This window comes from Xenopus tropicalis, chromosome 8 (genome assembly GCF_000004195.4).
Source record: "Xenopus tropicalis strain Nigerian chromosome 8, UCB_Xtro_10.0, whole genome shotgun sequence".
In the NCBI taxonomy this organism is placed as follows: domain Eukaryota; kingdom Metazoa; phylum Chordata; class Amphibia; order Anura; family Pipidae; genus Xenopus; species Xenopus tropicalis.
In genome coordinates, this window is record NC_030684.2 from 53,509,002 (window position 1) to 53,526,490 (window position 17,489).

Genomic DNA, 17,489 nt, shown 5'->3' on the forward strand with positions numbered 1-17,489 from the left:
ATGAGTAAATATTTGCTTTGGGACTTAGACTTTAGACTTCTCCTGGTCTTGGTTGGTTAGTTAAGGTTCCATGCAGACCATGTTTTCCTATATTTGGTGAAGGTACCATGCCTCATGGCTTTAATTTCTTCAAATTTTTTAATTTCCTCCATAGAGGTAAACCACTCAGTTATAGAAGGGGGTGTCGTTTGGAGCCATTTCCTGGGTATTAATGATTTTGCAGCTTGGATCATAAAGAGCAGTAGCTGATTAGTGACCACCTGTTTAGTGGTGGAGTCATAGTGTAGGGCAATTAGCGCAGGGAGGTTTATCTTATGATGTAGTGGTGTTACTTTTTGTACGTTTTCTAAAAACTTAGTCCAGAATTTTTTTATTCCGGAGCATTCAAACCAGATATGTTTGTAGGTGCCATTTTGGCTGTGGCATCTCCAGCATTCTTTAGGTACATTTTTAAACATTCTGTTCAATCTAGTCGGGGTATAGTACCATCGTGATATCAGTTTGTAATTGGCTTCCTGTGTTTTGGAGGCAGTGGAGCTTTTGTGCATAGACCTGTAGATCTGGTGCCATGTTTCTGTATTTAGTTTTATCCCCATGCATGTTTCCCACTTTTTTTCCAGCTCTTCGTCTTGGCTAAGGGAATTTTTTGTTAATTCCTTGTAGAATGTAGATAGAGGTTTTTTTATTTTATCTGGTTTGGTCATCATTTGTTCCCACCATGTGGGTTCTCTGGATATCTTGGCCAGTTTACTAGAATTGCAATAGTGGTGTAATTGTCTGTAACACCAGGGGTCTCTTGGTAGAGTCTGTCTTGATTTCTGAATATCGCTTAGGGGTAGGATACCTCTACCTGTTATTAGGTCTGCTAAGACTGTTGTTCTATTGTTGGTTATTGCCCAATGGTCAAAAATTCTTTTCTCTAGGCTGGGGGGGAAGTCAAGATTATCTAGAAGTGGGGTGTTAGGCGATGGATAAGGGGATATTTCCCATTCGTTTCTTATTCCCAGCCAGGTTTTTAGGGTGGCTCCAATCATTGGATGGTGGAATACCTCTTGGGGGATATTCTGGGGGGATACCCAGAGTAAATTGTAAAGTGGGACTTTACTTAGTTGTTGTTCTAATCTTACCCAAACTTTGCCTTTCTCTTTACCTAAGTCCCATGAAAGTATGCGTTGTAAGTGAGATGAAACATAATAGAGGTATATATCAGGTACAGCCAGTCCACCCCGGTCTTTATTTAGTATTAGTTTGCTGTATTTATGTCTGGGTTTTTTGTTGTTCCAGATAAACCTCGATATTGTTGCTTTTATTTTACAGAAGAAGGATTTTGGTATTTTGACAGGTAAAAGCTGCAGGAGATATAGGATTTTAGGTGTGATTATCATTTTAACCACTTGTATACGGCCTAGCCATGATAGTTTGCTATTGTTTTCCCATTTCTTTAGTGTGTTTTCGATTTCTGTTAGGAGGGGAATGAAATTATAATTATATAATGAAGGAAGGTCTCTTCCAATATTTGCTCCTAAGTGTTTAATTGAGGTTGCAGCCCATTTGAAGGGAAAATTACCTTCTATCTGTTCTTGTTCTTTGCTAGATAAATTTATATTTAGAGCTTCTGACTTACTGGCGTTGATTTTGAAATTTGAGACTTCTCCAAATTTTTTCAGTAAGATCATTAGGTTAGGAAGGGTGATATGAGGTTTGGTAATGAATAAAAGCAGATCGTCTGCGAATGCTATTGCTTTATGTTCTTGTTGGTCTATTGTCAACCCAGTTATGTTACTGTCTGATCTAATGTGGGAGAGAAGTGTTTCCATCACTAGGATAAATAAGATGGGGGAAAGAGGGCAGCCTTGTCTGGTTCCGTTGCATATATGGATTACTGGAGATAGAGTACCATTTATTCTAATTCTGGCTGTGGGGTTAGAATATAAGGCTAAGATTTTCCCTGTTGTTTGTTCGCCTAGGCCAAATCCTAATAAAGTGTGTTTAAGAAACTCCCATGATACCCTATCAAAGGCCTTTTCTGCGTCTGTGGTGAGAAGCATACTAGGTGTTTTTCCTTTTTGTGCATGGTATATGAGAGAAATTATTCTTGAGGTATTATCTTTGCCTTCTCTTAGGGGGACAAAGCCTGACTGATCAGGGTGGATTAATTCTGGAATAAATTGTTTAATCCTATTAGCTAAGAGTTTTGCGTAGATTTTAAGGTCAATATTTATTAAGGAGATTGGCCTATAGCTGGCGCATAAGGAGGGGTCTTTATTTGGTTTGGCTATTATAGTTATGTGCGCCTCTTTCGCTTGGCTTGGGAATGCTTGTTCTGGGTTGATTGAGTTAAAGTAGTTAGTGAGGTAACTGGATAGTTCTTTTTGAAACTGTTTATAGTATGATGCTCCAAACCCATCAGGGCCTGGGCTTTTGTTGTTTGGGAGGTCATTTATTGTTTTGTTTATTTCTGAGATGGTGAATGGTTCTTCTAATGCTAGAACCTGTGTTCTTGATAGTTGGGGAAGGTGAGCTGCAGCTATAAATTGTTTGACTTTGTCAGTGACTGAGCTAGTGTTGGCTTCGGGCTTAATTCTATATAGGTTTTGATAAAATTCCTGGAAGGAGGCGGCTATTTGTTTTGTGCTATTTTGTATTTTTTGGTTTTTGTCTTTTATAGCCGTAATATGAGTTTTGTCTTGCCTATTTTTTAGTATGTTGCTAAAGAATTTGTTGCACTTGCTATTGTATTCATAAAATCGTTGTCTAGTACCTAAATAAGCTTTATACGTTTTTATGTCTAATAAAGACTTTAGGGCTACTCTTTTGGATATTAAAAGTTGTTGTGTTTGTTTTGCTAATGATTGTTTGTGAGCTTTTTCTAATGTTTGTATTTCTTGAATTAAAGTATCTATTTCTCTATTTCTTTCTTTTTTTAATTTGGAACATAGGGCTATCAGGTGGCCTCTCATGACGCATTTGTGCGTTTCCCACAGAATAGCTGGATTTGTTTCAGGTAAGTTATTTTCTATAAAAAATTGTTGAATATGTTTTTGTATTATTTCTATATTCTTATGGTTGATAAATATGTGTTCGTTCAGTCTCCATAGAAATTCAGATTTGAGAGTGTTGGGAATCTCAAATAGTATTTTGATTGGAGCATGATCAGATATAGTGATTTGTTCTATATTGGCTGCTTTTAGGTAATGTAGCCAATTTTGTGACATCCATATGTAATCAATTCTCGCATAACTGTTGTGGACATTGGAGAAATGTGAATAATCCCTTTCTTTGGGGTTTAAGCATCTCCAAGTGTCAACCAAGTTCAGGTTTTGAAAAATGGATTTTACCTTTTTTAAAGTTTTGTATGAAATGTTGAATTTGTTAGACGAGGAGTCCATTAATGGATTTAGGGGGAGGTTTAGGTCACCTCCTATTAATAACAGGCCTTCCGTGAATGCTTCGAGCTGGTTGGCTATTTCCATCAGTAGATTTAGTTGGCCTTGGTTAGGTAAATAGATGTTAGCTAAGGTGGTCGTTATATTGGCTAATTTACCTTTTACAAATAAGTACCTTCCCATGTTATCTTTCAAAGTATCAATGTGGGTAAAGGGTATATCTTTATGAATTAGTGTCATGACCCCTAATGTTTTTTTTCCCGGGTTATTGCTAGTAAAAATTTGATTATACATTTTGGGAGTGACATGGGGTTGTCTCCCGGTTTTAAAATGCGTTTCTTGTAGGAACACTATTTTTGCCCCTAGCCTATTACATTCACGCAAGACCTGTGCTCTTTTGACTGGTTCATTTATTCCATTTACATTATAGGAAATGAGAGAACACATTGCATTAGTAGACATAATGATTTGTATAGAAGTTTAGCTTATTCATATCTATTACCATATACATGTCATAGCATAAAGGGAACCCTGGTAGTTTTGTAAGCGAGATAATGCAAGATAGAGGGTAAATTAAACTTGTGAACTTTGGGGGATAACTTATATACATAGTTATATCGTTTGGCTTATATGTTATACTTGCAATCGCTCTTTGAGGTGTGGGGGTTTGTAGCTTACCCCACATAGTAAGAGCTATACGATTTGCCAAAGTATTGTGGGGGGTTTGTGGTGTCTCGACCTGCTGAACGGTTGTAGCAGGAATAGGTAGCATAATAAACATTTTGCGACATAGCCGAAAATTTTTAAAGAGGTAAACAATTAAACATTACACATGGGTTAGAAATAGTGATATACCGTTACCCATTATTAACTAGCAGATAGTAGTGGTATACTTTCTCTCTCCAGTCAGTCTTTTGCTCTTTTTGGTGTTGCTTTTAAGTTATAGTCCTTTAATAGTCTGTGTTTCGGAGTCCTTGGAGTCCTTGGAGTCCGTCTTTGCTGCGGCGCTTCTCTCCATTCGTTGTCTGTGTCAATGTCGGATTGAGCAAGATCTTCGTCTTCTTCTATCCAGCCTGGTAACGGAATTTCTTCCAATTGTAGTTTATTAAACAGTTCTTTGGTATCTCTAGGTGATCGGAGAGTAAATTGCTGGCCATTTTTGACTGTTATTAAGCAGAAAGGAAAACCCCATCGGTACTGTATATTGTTGGCTCTCAGTAGGTCAGTTAGGGGTTTCAATTGTTTCCTTTTGGTTAAGGTATATCTGGATAAGTCCTGAAACAGTGAGATTTTTTGATCATCAAAAGTAATTTTTGTTGTTGTCCTGGCTTTATTTAGGATTTCCTCTTTAGTTTGGAAATCATGTATGCAGCATAATATATCTCGCGGCGCTTCTGGGGGGGCATTCCTAGGTTTGATCACTCTGTGTTCACGATCAATTTTTATCTCTGTGTGAATGTCCCTTCCCAGGATGCCATTAAATATTTGCAGGAGGGCTGAGTGTATTTCTTCTTTTGCAACAGATTCAGGCACTCCTCTGACTCAAATATTATTTCTCCTGTTTCTATTTTCAATATCATCTATATGACGGTTAGCTTCTTCTAGCTGTGTTTTTTGGTTTTGAATTATGCCCCAAAGTTTCTTTTGATTACAGAGCACAGTACCTTGTTTTTGTTCCAGAGTAAAGGTTCTGTCCGCCATATTTGAGAGATCTGTTCTTATCTCTTGCAGTTCTGCTCTCAGACTTTCGGTCGACTCACGGAGGAGATTTTTGATGTCATCTTTTGTTGGCAGAGCTCTCAGGTAAGTCTGGAGGGAGATATCGCTATCGCTCTCTGGGTCAGAGGAGTCCTGGGCCCGTTGATCATAAGTGGATGCATCAGTTTCAGTCGCGGGCGCCATTTTGTGAACATCGTGGTCTGTCTTAGATTGTTTAAATATCGGCGCTATGCTTTTTTCTGACTGTGCTTGTTTCTCCACTGATTGTCTCTCACGTTCGGGTTTGCTTTTGTGAGTTTTCCCCATGTTTTATGCTATTAGCTCGGCTTAGTGTCGCTGTTCTTGCGGAGCTCGCCTATTCTGCTGCCATTCAGTGTCGTGGTCAGCCACGCCCCCTATGTGTAATAATTAATTGTATCTGGTTGACTATTCCTTTTTCCAGACAGCATTATGTGAAAAATAGGTGCTGTACGAAGGAAAACTGATAAGTCCCCAGATGCTCATATATGGCTACATTTTTATAATTCCATTAGAATTAGCCCCATAGTAGCATCAGTGCATAGAGGCTGTTCAGTGGGTGATAACCATATATCAGTTAAAGAAGAAGAAGCAAAAATATCTCAATAAAACTCATTCATTGTTATATTGCCCCTTTTTTGGAGTGCATGAGAAATGTATCTTAGATGACAGTGGCTTTCACATCACATTTCATCTGCAAACAGCACTATACACTACGGGGACCATTAACTAACTTTTTGTTTTTCCAAATCAGACTTTTAGAAAAATTCCTAGAAAAATTGTTGCGACTTTTCCAAGATTTACTATTCATCCAAACAGCTAGAAATTCGAATCCGACAATTCACCAGCTAAAATTGCTGAGATCATGTAGAAGTCCTTTCCCGCCCTGGTGGTTTCTTCTTTGGCTTTAAAAATGTAGACATTTTAGATTTTTGACTCTGGTTTTGTGCTACAGTTCGAAAAAGCTACAGTTTTCACGTGACAAGGTGAAAAATTTGGATTTTTCATGACTTTTCTGTGACTTTTTTCTCATAGACTTTTTTAGTTAAGAATCTTAGAGTTGTAGTAAAATCTGCCCCTGCTTGTTTAGCATATAAATGTACCCTAGCATATATAACCTCTATTCAGTATTCTATTCTATTCAGTAATATTTAATAAAAAAATAAAACAAGAAATTAATGAACAGCAATATTTGTAAAGCTCCCAAACAAAGAATCACACCTTATGTTTGTTTTGCTGCAAGTTCAAAGTCACAACTGTGTTGTTATTTGTTCCTAGGGAGTACACAAGTCAATTAGTTGCAGTGAATATGAGTTTCCAAACACCAATGTATTATTCAGAAAACATGTTGCTCATTAAACTCTGGCCCAATATAGGTACTGAGCCCTGACATTAATCGCGCATTTTAACATTCATAATTACTGCCTTCTTTGACAGAACTATCATATTGTTTGTGTCGCAACCTTAATTAAAATGCACTCACAATATCAGTTCCTTAATTCTAAATGAGCTGTCAATGGCAAATATTTGCAAAAATGAATACCAACATTAATCTTTAAACAACAAATGTTGGAGACTGATAAGACCTTTTTCTGATGATGTAATTTCATTGTTTAATTTTTTTTCTTACTGTTCAGCCATATGCATAATATATAGTTATCCACATTCTCTAATTGCTTTGCCAACTCAAATGACATATTCTTATTAGGCACAGTACAAATCAGAACTGTTTCCAGTCAGCCGAAAAAAGCCAACACTGTATTTGTACTTTGTAAAATGATGTCAGTATCTAGTCATTTTTACCTTGGCTGAATGCCATCTATGACTTTCTATGTCCCTCAAACCAAGCTCTTAAATCATGCAGCTAATGCTGGCCAGAAAGTTACGACTTTATACCCAATAAAAAAAGTTATACAGGAATAGCAGCAGGCATATTTATCCAAGAGGCTGTCAAGTCGAGGGTTTTATGGTGTTTCTGGAGGTACTCCAGTATTAATTGGTCAGACACATATTTCCGTATAGCATTCCATCACATTTAAACTCCCCATGTAACAGTTTAATAAGCTGGCTATATGGACTTCTAAGCACCACTCATGAATTTTCAGTTTAATTTAAAATTCTTTCTTAATGCAAATGAGCTGTAAAAATGTATGGGTAAAATCACAATAATATGGGGTCCATGACTATCGAGTAATCCTAATTGAGGGCCATAATAATTCTGTTGTGTCTATGGTCTAGAATAAGTCTGGAATAAAGAATATTTTCCTGAGATTACTCGGTTTTCTTTTCAGCAACTAGTAAGGACACCTTCCAATCGCTCCCACCTTTCATTCTCTATACTATGGGCAGTGCAGCAGATGTATTCAACTAGGCATGGATAATAAACTGTATTTTTACCTCTGCTATTTCTCCTCATTATATTGCCAGCCAAAGAACCATCTGTTTACCTGACCTACCAATTAACATAGCACAGCGACAATCAGGGACAAAACCTTTCATGCAAGGTTGTGAGAGCATGTGGTGTTGGCATCATGCATTTTCTGGCGTTCCAGGCATCAACATTAAGGGGTAAGTCTTAACAGTTCCAAAATATATTTTTTATGGCTGCTCAAAAATGTTTTTATAACTTTATTGCTAACAAAGCAACCTTACTTAAATAAAAATAAATTACATATATGTTAGTATAGGAAAAAATGTAGCACATTACAAATACACACTTCTATATGTGTGCCCATGTCTGCTTGCTTTATATCAGAGAAAAGTGCTGTCTTTGCATCTTCATTTTATACATGTACATTATTGGGTTCTTCTCTGCTAATACCCATCTCACCTCTTTTATTTTAACAGAAAACCCTGTCACTTTTGCCACAAGATTTGTCCAGACGAGTCTAGTGACAGACTTGGTAATTAAAAAAATAAATGCAGAAATGCATGTTTTCAAAGTACAAAAAAGTACAAAGTTAAATCAATTATTTATATAAACTTACTGTATGTGTGCTTTTTAAAAACAAGTATAAAGTTAAAACACCCAATTAGCTTTATTATTAATGGGAATACAGGTATCGGACCCCTTATCCAGAAACCCGTTATCCAGAAAGCTCCGAATTACGGAATGCCCGTCTCCCACAGACTCCATTTTAATCAAATAATTCAGAATTTTAAAACTGATTTCCTTTTTCTATGTAGAAATAAAACAGAACCTTGTAATTGATTCCAACTAAGATATAATTACTCCTTATTGGATGCAAAACAATCCTATGGGGTTTAATTAATGTTTTATTGATTTTTTAGTAGACTTAAGGTATGGAGATCCAAATTACGGAAAGACCCCTTATCCGGAATACCCTTGGTCCCGAGCATTCTGGATAATGGGTCCTATACCTGTATATATGTCAACAGTAACAGTTAATACAACATAAATTGCTAGAAGTGGGTCCTTATTATTTTTATTTTTTTCCATAAATCTCAGCATCCACAGTAAAATTTCATTAGTGATAATTCCCCTTATTTTATTTTTTTTAAACCACAGCACTAATGTCTTAAAGAAATATCACATTCTACTCAGTCATTGAAATTCTAATGCAGCTCACAAATGCATAAACCAAGTGGCAGCCAATCAAACTTCGGTTTTCATTAAACTAATTTGTATTATGACACATATCCATAGTGAAAACACCACAACATTGCCAAGTTTTGTAAATTGAAAACAGAAATACCACAAAATGATGGTTGTAATTAACTTCCTGTCTGAATAATAAGTATGAACAAATGTATCACAACTGAGAACAATGAAATGCATTTTCATATCACCATACTAAAGAACCCAACAGAAAACAAATGCAAGATCTGAAACTGGCCTCCTTACACATTTCCTCTTGCTTTATTAATGCATTTGCCGTAACCAGGAATTAATCTTAATAAATGGTCTAACCTCAACCAACCAGCCACCTCCCATTTTCTTTTCTCACCCCTCTTTTATCTAATGTCCTGACTTTCTATCCTTTCTCTTTATGCTTCTTGCTAAGGTTTTTTCTTTTTGTTTTACTTTTTATTTAGTTATCTGTGTATTAAAACATAATAAGGTATCATTTAAAAAATAATTTGTATTCTGGTAATGAAACTGTATATTATATACTATAGGCTTTTAGATGTTAATGAATTTGTAAGCAAGCATCATAGAGCATGTGTGTAAGCATATGTCTATCTTTGGGTGTGTTTTATGCAGGCAAGATCCTCTAACATGCATCACCTTGGTCATGTGTCAAACACTCTTCAGATGTTTTTTAATTGATTTAAATGAAAACCAGTTCTAGGCATCTCACCTCTGAGCAGTCACAGATGTTAAGGGAAATGCTGTACACCTCAATATGAAATAGTGAACCCATTAATAGTTTAATCTGCAAAATCATTTTACAAACTAATGAAGTTGGGCAGCAGACCAAAACACTGTCAGTTTACTAAACTTCTAAACATATTGCATTCTAATGTAGGTTACGTGGGTTTTCAAACCTGCTGTTATAAACATATATATATATATATATATATGTTTGTGTGTGTGCGCACCTGTGTGTATATGTATGTATGTATGTATATATATATATATATATTTATAATATGCACACAGAGGCTTATTAACCAATATGTCAGTCATGTCTGTTAGTGCTGTGTTATTAAACACAAGGAAGTCTGGGAACTAATGCCAAAGAGCACCAAGTAAATCACATTTTCATGGGTTTATCCTATAGGGTAAAGCTCACCCACTGGGTTTTAAAGCACAAGCCAGGATAATAGCTGATCAGATTCCCAACTACAGACTGATTTTGCCCTTTTTGGGGCTCATCAGTGTAGTGCTGTTTTTTTTTTTCAACTTAAGTAGAGCCAAGAGTGGGGCTCCACTGTGTTGTAAGGTACTGCTATATAAACCCAAGAACCAATTTATTATTTTTTTTTTTTAAATAGTGAAAAATCTTAATCTATTCAAAACTTTTATCTCTCAAGAGAGGTCAATCTCGATCTCTTAAGGGAAATAAATGTAATTCTAAGCATAAAAGTTCATTTTGTTGTTAGGTCTCCTTTAAATGTATTATTGCATTTACATTTAATGGATTTCTATAGCGCACCTTTCACAATTAACTCTGTAATATATTCTGTAGCTACATGCTAACAATATTATGTCCATCTTAATTCATAATATACAAGGAATTCCACTAACAGCAGTCAATTAACATGTTTCACTTACTTGGCAATCTAGGCTAATGAAAATGGGATGCAGAGGCAATTCGGTGCATACAAATTGACAGAAAGGAACATTTTAAAGAGCAATATCATTCAGATATTATTTAGATACCCATGCACTTTACTGACTGGTTACATATACAGAGACAAAGGTACTGCATTGCTAATAATTACTAAAAAAAAGTCTAATGGATAGTGATGAGCAAATTTTTTGGCAGGTATGGGTAAGCAGGGAAATTCTGCATTTCGCTATTGGCATATTCTTTTGTGAAACTCCTGCTAAACGTGCTGCGAAAATTCATGTTAAAAAAAGTCATGTTAAAAAAAGAGATTGTAAGCTCTACGGGCAGGGACCTCCTTCCTACTGTATCTCATACCACATGGCACTTATTCCCTGTGCATTTATATATATTTATTGTATTTATTTATAATAACACTTGTCCTCCCTGTGTGTAATTTAGTATTTTGTAAGATTGTACAGCACTGCGTACCCATGTGGCGCTTTATAAATAAAGTTATACATACATACATACATGTGGTCATATGCGTGCCAAAAAAAGTCATGTGTGTCAAAAAAAAGTCATGTGCCACATGCGTTTCATGAATTTTTCTGCAGTTTTGCAAATTGGGACATCAATATGGGACAGATTCACTCTTCACTGCAATTTACAATTGTTCATATGTTTTTCTTTTAATGTGGTATTTGATCTTATCATGTTAAACTGTTGGCTATGTAAAATGTACTGTATTGGCATTAGTTGTAACTCACTCATTTAAATCCAAGGAGCTATGAAGCCCACTGTGTCTGGCCAATAAAAAACATCCCTAATATCTGCCTTCTGCTTGACTCAGTATATAAGCTTATCCTAAAGGCAATGAGCTCACAGTTTATAGAATATCTCCAGTTTTTTTTGTGGGGGGGGGTGGTAGAGGGTCTTGTTGGGGCTTTAACAATTTCTTAAAAACTGCATCCTGTATAGGACAATGTATGTAAAGAAGGTCAGTATTTTGAAAGGAACATTTATGCATAACTGTAGATGGCATTATGGATTATGTAGATAAAACTGAGAACCCAGTTGCACATTAGTTCATCATCTTCATCAAATTTCACCACTTACGGACATAAAATGCTTTCTTTTTAATTCTCTGTGGTGCTCCAGTCTTAAAAATAAAACGAGCTGGGTTACATATAAATCTGAACACTAATGAATTGCAGCCACTTTAGTGCAATGGCTCTGTGCAGGTGTAAAAAGAATTAGTCTTATGTAAGCTCATTATATTCCCCTGTATGTTTAAATTAGATATCACTGCTAAGGCAATTGCCATTTCAGGAATTTAGCCCTTTCCAATATTGAATCACGCACTGATATCAATTACAGGGAAATGTTCAGCACTAATTTCTCTAACAGTTTAGCCCCGTGCCATAAAATCTTTACATTTAGTGCCACAAATGACATTAGTAGATTTCACCTATTTAAATCCCGGATGGTATGACCCTCCATATCATAAAGGTCACATAGTTCAAGGTTCAGTACTTCATAAATCCCAGTAAAAGCTACTGTACTTGTGATGCAATGCAGCCATGGCTTAATGTAGCTGAAGCTAAAAGGATATCATATATATTTTTGTGGTACCGCCGATAATATAATGCATGACAAATTTTATCTTTGCATAATGCCTAAATAAAGAATTCTTTTAACCAATATATCACTGTGCAGTTTTTTGGACGTTCAGTTGTAAAACTTTTATGCTATTAATCCGTACATGTTTATAGTTCCTGCGAAAGACGCATAATTCTAAGCAAGAAATCTCAATAGCATGATGCATGTGTACAGATCTTGAATTCTTAAACTATCTATAAAAATAGAAGTGACTGTAGAAGTGATATCTTATGCCAGCTAGAATTTCAGGCAATGCGTTGAAAGTGTATGTTAGTGATGAGCGAATCTGAAAAATTTGCAAAATTTGTCTGCCGCACAACATTTTTTGGCTGTGATTTATTTTTTTTTACACAACTGTGACTTTTTTTAAAGCGACTGTAACTTTTTCCTCACTCTGCAAATTTTTGCAGCAGTTTTGGGAAAAAAATCGCTAATGGCGAAATGTGGAATTTCCCAAATCCATGCCTGGCAAAAATATTGGCTCATCACTAATGTATGTACATGCTTAGTGGAGTGGGAAAATTGTACAGCTGACAAATAGTTGGAACAAACTTTTTAATCTGGACATTTGGCTCAGAAGGGAGCCCCTACTAAATGACTTTATTAAAAGAAATAACATTATCAACCCCTTCCCCTTGAAATGAATGCCATAATTTGTTGTGCTGTGGCATGCAAAGGTGTAGTATGTAACATAGATGTGACTGCTAAACTGACATTTCTTGCTAACTAAACTTTTAATTATGTCCAACCCTTTTATACACTTAGGGGCACATTTACTAACCCACGAACGGGTCGAATGAGTCCGAATCCGTTTTTTTCGTATTCATCGGTAATTTTGCGACTTTTTCGGCGCTTTCGTATTGTTTTGCGGAGCCGCTACGACTTTATCGTATTATTTCCGACTTTTTCGTAATTTTTACGACTTTTTCGTATTGTTTACGACTTTTTCGTATTTTTTACGATTTTTCCGTATTTTTTACGACTTTTTCGGAAACATTTCCCGATAAATTCGCAAACATTGCGAAAATAGGAAATTCATAAACGCTTTTGGGTTACGATTTTTTCGGGCTACAGTCGGATTTTACATCCGACTGTATCCCGAAAAATCGTAACCAAAGCCTTCAATAGCCGAAATTTTCGTGTTGATGGCGAAAATAAGGCAAAAAGTGAATAACCATTGTCAGCCTGTCCTTTTACTACTTTCAAGGGGAAATTAAACCAAATAGGGATTTTCAATCATACATGGCTTTCAAGGGGAAATAAAACCAACTGTGTCTCATACCACATGGCACTTATATATATATATATTTATTGTATTTATTATATCACTTGTCCTCCCTGTGTGTAATTTTGTTTTCTGTAAGATTGTACAGTGCTGCGTACCCTTGTGGCGCTTTATAAATAAAGTTATACATACATACAAATAGGGATTTTCAATCATACATGGCTTTCAAGGGGAAATTAAACCAAATAGGGATTTTCAATCATACATGGCTTTCAAATGGAAGTTGAGTAGTTTGTGTGTGATTTGTGTTTACAGAAAAATACAGTCATTTACAGGCTGCCATTACCTTTTCAGATAAACAAACAGGAAAGAGTTAAACACTGCACAGCTTGCTCGTTAAAGGCTGCCAAAGGTATAAAACCCCTCTAACTCACTTCAGTTTGGTTGGTGATGAAAGTTTGGTTTAGTTTGGTTGCCAAGCATGGAGCATGATGCTGTGGTGCCAGCACTGCTGGCAGCATTAGAATATTTAGAAGGGGCAGAGGCGCCAGAGGCGCAGGAGCCCCCACTTAATTTGCCACTTGCTAGGATCAGACAGCCTCGTCGGTTTTGGAGAGGTGTCCCTTCACTTAACGAGCTGTCTGATGATGAGGTGGTGCGGATGTACCATCTGAGCCGTGCCGCCATTTTGCAGGTATTTGATTTGGTTAGGCAGGAGCTAGATCCTGTGACGGCACGGTCTCAGGCCCTGCCCGGGATAAGCAAACTGCTTGCAGTTTTGCATTTCCTGGGCAGTGGCAGTTTCCAGCAGGTCTCCGCACGCCTTGTTGGTATGAGCCAGCCCACCTTCAGCAGGATACTGAAGCAAGTGTTGAGGGCACTTCTACCGCACTCGCAAAGGCTCATTTCCTTTCCCTCAACTGAGGCAGAGTGGACAAGGGTAAAGCAAGACTTTTACCTCATTGGCCATTTTCCAAATTGCCTGGGAGCCATTGATTGCACTCATGTTCCGCTCACACCACCTCGGGCTCACCAGGAGCGCTACCTTAACAGAAAGCGCTCCCATTCCATCAATGTCCAGGTGGTGTGTGATTCCCACCTGCGGATCATGAGTGTGAGATCTGGTTTTCCTGGAAGTGTCCACGATGCCCATATCCTGCGTCAGTCAGCCCTCTATGAGCGCTTCACTCAAGGAGAAATGCCGCGGGGCTGGCTGGTGGGTAAGTACTTTTTGACAAATTTTTTTACCTCTACTTCCACAACTCTTATTAATTAATTGGTCATGGCGACACACACCCATCAGTCCTCTGTGCATACAGCTGGCCCAATATAATGGGCAGTAGCTTTTTACTATGTAATCATGTCAGTTCTTGCTACTGGCAAAATGTATCTCCAAATTAACACCACTTTACACTTGCCCTTGTTTTACTAAGCATCTTGGGAATGGTAGTTTTGGAAAGCATTACTTTCAACCTGTGTGTTTCTGATGGACTAATTAACTCCTCACACCTGAGCAGGTGTAATAGGTGGGAGTTGCTAAATGGGAGTGCTTCCACTCATAATTTTTCCTTTCTTCTAGGAGACGCTGGATATGGGGTTCTGCCTTGGCTGATGACCCCTGTTCGTTTTCCACGCACACCTGCCCAACGTAGGTACAACCGTGCCCATCGGAAGACGCGCAATGTCATTGAGCGCCTGTTTGGGGTGCTCAAGTCGCGCTTCCGATGCCTCTCAGTCACGGGGGGAGCTCTTCTTTACTCCCCCATTAAGGTTTCAGAGATCATTGTTGTCTGCGCCATGTTGCACAATGTGGCAATGGATCATGGCCTAGGCGCAGACATCAATGATGCTCTGGAACCTGAGATTGAGGGGTATGTTGGCAGGCGCATGGATAACCAACCACAGGGGAGAAGAGTGCGTGATCAGCTGATTGCCTCACACTTTAGTTGTAAGTTGAGCATATCATTCACTTGATAATATATCTCATTAAATGTGTTTAACTTGCCCTTGCAACTGTGTTAACCAGAAGAACATGAATGATGCCAACAAAAATGTGTATGTTTATTTACTGGTTTGTTTTTGGAGGAAATGCTGGCACTGTCTGAACACAAGTGACTTTGGCCAGTGCAGAAACAAGTGTGATTGATTGGTGTTAGGCCTTGATATAGAGCAGGGGTCCCCAACCTTTTATACCCGTGAGCCACATTCAAGTGGAAAAAGTATTGGGGAGCAACACAAGCATGGAAAAAGTTCATGGGGGTGCAAATAAGAGCTATAATTGGCTATTTGGTAGCCTCTATGTGGACTGGCAGCCTACAGAAGGCTCTGTTTGGCTTTACACTGGGTTTCATTCAACCAAAACTTGGCTTCAAGCCAGAAATGCAAAAATGGCACCTACTTTGAGGCCCCTGGGAGCAACATCCAAGGGGTTGAGAAGCAACATGTTCACAAACCACTGGTTGGGGATCACTGATATAGAGGGATCTCATTACTCTGTTGGGGTAGAGCACAAGTTTATGGCACACACAACCTCAATGGCCATTATCATGCTTATGATGAGTTTGTTCACATTATCAGTGCAATGTCTCTTTAAATCTAATCAAATCTTTTCCTTTCTTAATTATAAAGAGCCTGCTGATTGTGATGTGCTGGTGTGCCCCTAGCAGTATAGGCCTTCCCGGGACACCTTCTGGTGTAAGTAAACACGCTTACAAACCAAAAACACTAATGTTAAAATATTGTCAAACATTTAAAGGACAAGTCAACCCCAGTCAATTTAAGTGTGTTTTCCATTAGGGCTAAATGAAGTTTGGGGTTCACTTGTCCTTTAAATTATTAGCATTACTAAGTAATTATTCTTTCAGGTTTGTGGGATCTACTGTGTTGTGTGGCTACCCCCACTGGAATCCTTTTGTGCTTTTGAATGTCGCTGGTGAAAAGCTAAAACCTCATTTCTGTTGCTTGGACCTGTCACTGCTGTTACCAACCATCTGGGAGACGGACCTGCTATGGACAAGTGCCAGGCATTCTGCCCTTTGCTGCTAAGTGCCACTTTCAGGTGACTACCACTTACTCTGCTTTACAAAACAATAATGTTACTGCGTGTTACAGAATAATATGTTCACTTTCAGGCAAAAAAAAAACCCCAAAATGCATTCTGAATGATAAGACCAACTACACATCCTGCCAGGATCCATGGGACCGCCCCAGATGCTGCCCTAATCCCTATCAAGTTGACCACCTCTTATGCTTGGACTAAGCGCTGTTGTAAAGGGACCCACAAATACCGGGTAAGTGACTGTTTCAAACAGAAATTAAATGCTGTTCAAGGTTAAAACAAAGCTATTTTGTGGGGGTTAATTGAATAATTGTTGTTTTAGGAAATTTCCCTCACTTGCTCACAGTGGGAGAAGACTGCAGGCTGCTGAGACTCAGAAGGATGCGACTCTTGGCTAGCTGTGTGAAATCCCATTGCCTGTGTTCCCTCCAATCAATGTCCCCTTACTGACTGGAGCAATAACTTCACCTTTACACCTTCCTGCCTTTTACAACTAAATTGATCTCGAAAATTATGCAAAAGAAAGTAAAGGCCATTTTGAATGTCTTTTTAATGACAGTCATAATAAATATGAAATCAATACTTTAAACATCCAGCAAAGTGTGCTTTTTTTTTTTTTTAAACAAAAAAAAAAGGTGAACATTTCCACAAGAAATATAAATAGCTACGGTAGGCCTGGGGGGCATTAGAAACCCAGCAATGCTTGACCCGTAAAGGACAAAGGCTAAGAAAAAGTGCAAAGCACTTATTGCATTAAACTTATTGCACCCCTACAGCCAGGCAATAAAAACATTAACAAAAATACAATACATGATAAATACTTAACATGTATCACTTGTAAACATATCCATTTCTTGGATACATGAGGTAAGTGCTGGCCTCTTGTGTTAGGCCCTTGCATAGTAGTACAACATTCAATTACCCTTGTAGGCATTATTGACTTGCATTTTGGAAAGCAAAGGGAGAGGAGGACTTTGAAAGCTGCCCTTTAAACAATATATTACAAAAGGAGGAGGAGAAAATTTACCAGGCTGCTCTCTTGACTTTGGCTTTTGACAGCCACGCAGCATTAGTGCATAGTAGTACAACATTCAATTACCCTTGTAGGCATTAGTGACTTGCATTTTGGAAAGCAAAGGGAGAGGAGGACTTTGAAAGCTGCCCTTTAAACAATATATTACAAAAGG